Genomic DNA, 7498 nt, shown 5'->3' with positions numbered 1-7498 from the left:
CCAACGCTCCCTTCAGCGCTGCACGCCCCAGCCCCAAATCACGCCCCAGGTCAGGTTTGATTTGGGCACGAGTCTGCTGCCCATCGTAATCCGGCTAGGTAAATTTATTGATCCTCTTTTTTACTAGAAAGCTACTAACCTGCAATCCGCTTGATGGAAAATAGATAATCTGCAATACACATGCTGAATTGCTAATAAGCTTTTAGCAGTTACACATTGCTCATTTATTTGCTTACTTTCATTTATTGATCCTCTTTTTTACTAGAAAGCTACTAACCTGGCTTTTTTCACAGTGATGGACTTCATTTCATTTCTATTTATTGATCCTCTTTTTTACTAGAAAGCTACTAGCCTGGCTTGATTAAATTTAATTCATTTCAATGGACTTCTCATATCATTTTGTGTGCAGGAAGTTGCTTGCGTGCACAATAATCAAATGAAAACAATTAGTTTGTACTCATTTCGTGAACTTAGCTCTGCCATCTTTGCATTTGGAGGATTTCATTTGCCTTCTTTCCCATGTAAATTCTAAACTTTGCTCACTACTCTTTCTTTTCAGCAAAAATCTGGAATAATGGAGAAGAAGAATAAGATAGTAGAAGAGTGACAGATTGCTGCAACCACTTAGCTCACGAGATGACCATCTATCTGCACTTGTCTTTCCCTTTGTCCTGCTAATTTAGTATCAGGTAAACACATCTTACTTACATGCTCGTAGACACATTTTATTGTTCATTTGCAAAGAAATTAAGGGAAGGTGTGCTCTTTTCCCTTTTCCCTTCCATTCTCTGCATGTACACTTATGCTCTCTCTTTTTATTATTTTGTTTCTCAACAGGTACTGAAAATTCTCGTATTTGGTTGAGATCTAAACTAGGCATAAGGTTAGTTTTTTACGTTTCTTAATCCAAGTAATTTCATAATCCAAGTAATCTCTGTATTGATCAGACAAGATATGCATTCTTAGAGTACAGGTTACTGAGTATTTACAGTACTCGAGACTTCACATACATGATTTTTATTACCCATAATTTCATAACTAGGCATAAGGCATTTTGAAGTCTTTTACCATTTAGCATGCTTATCAGGTACAAAATAATACAATCAGAACTGGTTACAATCAGAACTGGTTACATATCTGACTAGGTATCTCCCCTGTCTCCACCAAGAACACTAGATCCTCAAGAAACTCCTCAAATCTGTAAGGTATCATAATCTGTAGATTGTTCAGTCTAGGCAGTATGATATAGTATGTGGCTTTAATAGATGCTTTGTAACCGCATATAGTATGTGGCTCCAGTATGATATAGTATGATATCATAACATGATATAGGAATCATAAGGAAGGAACAGGATAACCTTTGATTTAATAGATGCTTTGTAACCTCATATAGTATGTGGCTTGCTGTTTTTTTATTGTTTCAGGTAGTGGAAATGGATCCTACGAACAACCAAGACGAGTTAATGCACGACCTCATTCGTGATAGTACTGCGTATGTAGCTCCAGAGTTTGATGAGGACGAGAACGATGGCAGCCAATTTTTAAACTTGCATTATCATGGCGACGAGGACCAAGATATTAGTGGGGAGGAAGAAGAAAATGTCGAGGAAGCCGAGGTATAAAAGTTTAGTGATTCTTTCAGGCATCAGGATAAACGTTTTCTCAATATATATGTTAGGAGCAAGATATTGTTTGTGACACATGCGGCCCAGCTGCGAACTATTTGTATTATGTTGCTAGCTTTGTTGATGATTTCAGTCCTTATGTAAGCAGTCGTGCTCCAGCTAAAAATTCTTATAAATGTTTCAGTCAATAAGTTACCTAATATCATGATAATTTTCGATCTGGAACCCTTGCTTGCGGGTTATGCAGGTTACGCATACCTGCCGCGACGTCCACTAGTTGCTAGCAACCCGCTTGATAAATTTGTGATTCTTTCAGGCATCAGGATCGACGAAGCCTAAACGGAAACGTGGCTCCAAGAGGAAGATGGTAGGATGTACGACCATCACGGAGATCAACGAAGCAACCGGCGAGCCACTAGCTCCTGGTCAAATTAAGACAATATTTGTAAATCAATTGGGATATCTTGTTAGGGAATCCGTCCCCATAAAGTATGAGCTTTGGAAGAGAAATAAAGTCTCTGATCGACCTGAAGATATCGTGCCAGATTCAGAGAAAGATTTGTTATGGAAAGAGGTGTCGTTGCACTTCAACTTTCCTCCAGGCAAAGCTGACAAAATAAAGGGATGGGCATTTAAGAAGATGGCAATTCAGTTCGCCTCGTTCAAGAAAAAATTGGTGGCAAACTTTGTCAACAAGGGCCTCACACCAGATTTTGATAAAGTCTGGAAGAAGCAACGAGAGTGGTGGAATGAATTCGTGAATTACAAGCACAGTGCTGACAGCATGGCAGCCTCGATTCAAGGCAAAATGAATGCTAGCAAAAAGAAAAACTTCCATAGACTTGGGCCCGGAGGTTATAAGGTTGCCATTCCGAAATGGGAAAAGATGAAAAATAATTTAATTGTAAAAGGAATCGTACCGCAAACCTTGAGTTGGCCCAAACGAGCAAGGTATTACTTCTATGCTCATGGAGGCACACTAGACCCTGACACTGGAATGTTTGTGACTAGCGACGTACTAAGAGAGGCTACCCAAAGACTCGAGGACGCAATGAGGCGTACCGAAGAAGGAACCTTCCAGCCCAACAGAGAGAATGACGAGCTGACTTACGCTCTTGAGAATGCGGAACACACTGGACGGACCCGAGGCGTGGGCGTAGTTCCATGGAAATATGGCTTTTCCGGAGATCTCGAAACCTACCGAAGCCGATGCAGAAGCAAGGCAGTAGTGGCTGAGAAGATCCATAGCCTAGAAAACCGGATAATGTCACTTGAGGCAGCAGTTGGGCAACGCTCGGACCAACCAGCTGCCAATGTGGAGATCAGCCCCTCTTCTCAGCGTCGTAGCAGTGTTGCTTCCACGGAGTACCCTAATTTGGGTGCCGACAGGTCGAGGGACCCCATTGACGACATCACCGTTAGGACCCAATGTGAGCTTCTGGTTCTTTATGGGAAAAAGCTCAAAGTTTGTGCTGAGGGTTATGCGGAAGTCCAAGAAGAGGGCGGGACAATACATTGCCAGCTGATTCCTGAAGGATTCGCCAGAGTCTTTGTTGACCGAATTACTGAAGAACGCTGGGAAGACATGGACCTCCCGATCCCTATAAGTCCTGAAGAAACAGAACTACAACATGCCGTACACACATGAATCGCGTGGCCAAAGCGCGACATAAGATTGGTGCAAGCAGACACAGATTCCGCTCGGTGCTCAAGGCAAAGATCACCAACGCCAGCTGACAGGAATCCTAGTGTTGGCCCACCTTCTCCACCGCCTGCACGGGACCCCAGCATGGATCCGCCATCACCAGCCGCACAAAGCGAGCCAATTCCGGCATCATCACCAGCCGCACAACAGAATCAGAGTCAGCGACAGAAGTCATACACGGTACCTTCGGTCCAGCCATCTCATAAGCAGCAAAGAAAGAAGAAAGCAAAGGCTCCAGAAGAGGAAGAGGTAGAAGAATCGTTTCAAACCTTCTTGCTGAAGCGCAAGCTACTGAGGGAGGCTGCGAACAAGAAGCTAGAAATAGATCCGGTTGCAAAGTCACACTTCATTAAACACTTCATTAAAGATCCCACCAAGGAGAAAGAAAGAGAGTCGGATTATGATCGGCAGATCAAAAAGTGCTACAGCAACCCCAAGAATTGGCGGATTAATGCAAAGACCGTTCCCCAGCTCGGAGAGCAGTCCAAACAATCGATCCCTCCGTTGATAGTGCCGCGTGAAGAATGTCCCGATGAATCAAGAGATCCGTTGACCATGGCTGGGATGATATTGCAAACTGATCTAACAAGGGCTCAATTGCTTGGGGAGGCCCTACAGAATGCCCGCGGCAAGAAAAAGTTTGTACTTGGTGAACCTTTGATATGGCCAGAGTTGCTACCATTCCTACCAACGAGAATGGCCGAGTTACACAAATGGTATGCCGTGCAATCTAAAGCTAATCAATTAGAGATGTTCCCAGCTCGGATTAAAGATGAGCATTTCTGGCGGGGGGGAGATGATGTATATATCGAGTTTGCAGCACTTTACGATTTATACCATCAAGATGCCCTTCACAAGTGCCTCGTCAGTGTATGGTGCATCTAAGTATTGTCTCTCGTTTCATTATTTTAGCCTTGTGTGTTGACTGATCCCCGTTTTTCTTGTGTCCCGTAGGTCAAAAATTCAAATTTGCCGAAAGAAGAACTTCCATAACGTCGGGTTCTTCGACCCCGATATTATACACGAGAAATCGCTAGCGCTAAATCCTGGAGACATAGTCAATGTTATATACAGGGGGTTGCGTAAAAATAGCATGTGTCCCTTCATTCTCTTGCCATACAACCATCAGTGAGTCGTTCTTTGTTAGACTTTTTTTTCAATCCCTTCGTATTAATAATACTATTTAATAACTATTATAATCAACATTAATTGGTTATGCGTATGTATATGCACAGCTTTCATTGGATATTGCTTTGTATTCGGATTGAGGAGCACAAGGTCTTGGTGTACGACTCGTTAAGGCAAGATAAATCAAAGTACCAAGATATCATCGAGGTGGTAAATACTGCATGGAGTCGCTACCTCCACAAACACATAGGCTTGCCCATAGGTGAAATCGAGCCTCTTCATTGGGTGACTGATTTTCCGGTATGAATATACTCTCGCTACTAATGTCATTCGCAATAAACATCAGAAAAATTCTATATCGTAACCCACATTTGTCCATAGTGTTGGAGACAGGGCCAAGGAAACAACTTATGTGGATACTACGTATGCGAGTGGATCAACTCTTTTGCAAGTGAAAAAGGGCAAATGACAGTGGAGGCATTCAATGTACGTGAGCACAATCACATCTGCTCATTATTTTAATTCATTATTTTTTATTCTCATGTTTTTATCGAAAAATGTGACAGCGTTGGTGGATGAAAGAAGAACTCATTGAAATCGCTCGGATCAGGGCAATTCAAGAAGCTATATGCGGATTTCTACTCGATGAAGTCATAAATCCTAAGGGCGAATTTCATAGCGATCTCCGTCTAAGCGTCGCCCAAGAAGATCCGACGACGAGGAAGCTGATACGTTATTATAGTTGATGTGCGCAATAATTTGTAATATCTCATATACTTTTGAACTCCTAAGTGTTCCATACATCACACACACACACACATATATATATATATATAATGTTAGTGTAATATGCTGTTCTAATAATACTGTGCAATACAAAGAGTACGACTATGTAGTCACATACGCTAGAAATACGCATAACCATATGTATAAAAACGAAAAGAAAAGAAACATAAAGAAGAAAAAACATTTAGTGCCGGCTAGTTAAATCAGCCGGCACTAACCTTATTGTCAGGACTCGGGCGGGGGCGGCACGTTAGTGCCGGCTGGTATTACGGACCGGCACTAACATACGCACGTTAGTGCCGGTCAGAGTAGCCGGCACTAACGTCTGTCACGTTAGTGCCGGCCATTTAGTGCCGGGCCGGCACTAACACGTCCTGTGACCGGCACTAATACGTCCTGTGACCGGCACTAATAAGCCGTTCTCCAACAGTGCAACAACATGCTAAATAGAGGGTAAACAAGTAACCCCTGCCTGCAGGTTGTGCAATAGTGCTCAGAAACTCCCAAACATCTTTGTAAATATTCCCATTTGCGAGACAAGTTTGAGATTTTATATTCTCTTATTATGGGGGAACTTCACCAGGTTGCAGCAGGCAAGCAGTGGTTTGGTATACTCTAGGTGGAAACGATTGCCCGTGAGGTGCAAAAGTTCACCAGGTTGCAGCATGCAAGACAGTGGTTTGGCTTACTCTAGGTGGAAACGATTGCGCGTGAGGTGCAAATTAGATACAAGCGGCGCTAGCTATGTATAGTGATAAAAAATCTTTACTGGATAAAATGTGTTACATTTGAATAGTTATTAGATACAAGCCTATTCTTTTTAAGCTTTTTTACAATAATTGGAAAGTACTAATGGTACTTTTGAGCTTTTTATACTTTTTTGGTAAGTACCCAATGGTACTTTTGATTAGGTTTTTTTAATAATTAAATTAATATAATTGAGGGCATCTTTATTATTGCATAAATCTTCCTATTTGTTTTCACGGTAAAGGAAAAGATCTAGACGCAGTTCGCTTCGGGCCTTCGGCTCCGCCTCCGGCGGCCCCTTCTCCCGTGCGCCACGGACGCCCGCTGCACTGTGCTGGCTGGTTCACCGCCTCCCTCCTCGATCGTCCTCATCCGCGCCTCCGCTCATCCATGCGTCTCAATGGTCTTCCTCATCCGCCCGCCGCCGCAAGTGAGACGGTTGCCACCGACGGCCGCCTGGCTGCTCCCACCGCACGGCGTTCCTTCCCTCTCGCCTCTCCTCCTGCAGTAGGCTAGCTCCCTACTCGATCGTCCTCTTCCTCACCTTGCGGGTGCTCAGCCCTGGCACCTGCTTTTCTTCAGCACGGAGCAGCAGCAGCCGCACTCCACCAGCCTGTTGGACGCACTGCTTTCCATGGCCAGGCCCTACGCCTTGCAGCGCCGGCCACCCGACTCTTGCTTCCTCCTAAAGCTCGCCCCTGCCGATGCCCTCTGCAGACCCAGCGCCACAGCGGCTCCCAGTTCCCGGCTGCCCTCCTGCAAACCCAGTGCGACTTCCTGCAGGCCATGGCGTCTGGCGCCTCTTCCCTACAGCGGCGGCGGCTGTGGGGTGGGGAGGGAGTGGGGTCGCAGGGCGAGGCTCAGCCGGATGCACACGCCTGTGGCGGCGGCAATGGCGGCCGCGGTGGATAGAACTGGCTGCACGGCGGTGGAGTGTGCTTCTCGCCGGGATTGGGCGAGCAAGAAGATGAGACGGACAGAGCCGCGCAAGCTGGAGACGATGAAATGTCCATTCTGTCCTTCCAACTAAAAAAACAAAATACATGATTTTGGTACTGGGCTCACCTAATTTTGGTACTTATCCCACTTCATTAGTACTTTCCAATTGGTACTTCTCTATTATTAATAACCATTCATTTAGAATGAAGGGCTCACATGAATCCTAGCCATTGTAAAAGTTGTCTTTTTATTATGTTTTCATGTAAAACAATAGTTTTTTCTGACCCATTCAAGAAATCAAATATGCCCAGCTATCCAAACGGTTTCAGAAAGTGATTCTAGCTAATTCACTTGAGAAACATTCCTGGGAAGGAAGCTGAATACAAAATGAATTCTGAGAGAACCTACCAAACGCACCCTAAGATTCTAACTTGTGAGGGACCACGGGTTGAAAGGGTGGTTGCATCTAATTCCAGAAGAATTAGCTTGCACACTGCGCGTTTGAGGAAATCATTTCCATTTGGCTCTTCTGTTAGACGCTTGCAAATATTGATGCTGAAAAGCCACA

The 7498-nt window shown here is 44.3% G+C and overlaps 1 long non-coding RNA gene across 1 annotated transcript; it reads left to right on the top strand.

Moving 5' to 3' along the window:
- The first annotated feature begins 300 nt into the window (after positions 1–300).
- LOC120712081 lies at positions 301–1700 on the top strand. Its single transcript, XR_005690676.1, has 3 exons — positions 301–689; positions 838–883; positions 1425–1700. It is a non-coding gene; the product is annotated as an uncharacterized LOC120712081 (long non-coding RNA).
- The last annotated feature ends 5798 nt before the right edge of the window (positions 1701–7498 follow it).

The sequence above is a fragment of the Panicum virgatum genome, chromosome 6K (genome assembly GCF_016808335.1).
Source record: "Panicum virgatum strain AP13 chromosome 6K, P.virgatum_v5, whole genome shotgun sequence".
NCBI lineage: Eukaryota > Viridiplantae > Streptophyta > Magnoliopsida > Poales > Poaceae > Panicum > Panicum virgatum.
Note: the sequence above shows the minus strand (reverse complement) of the source record. Positions and strands in the feature narration are given on the sequence as shown.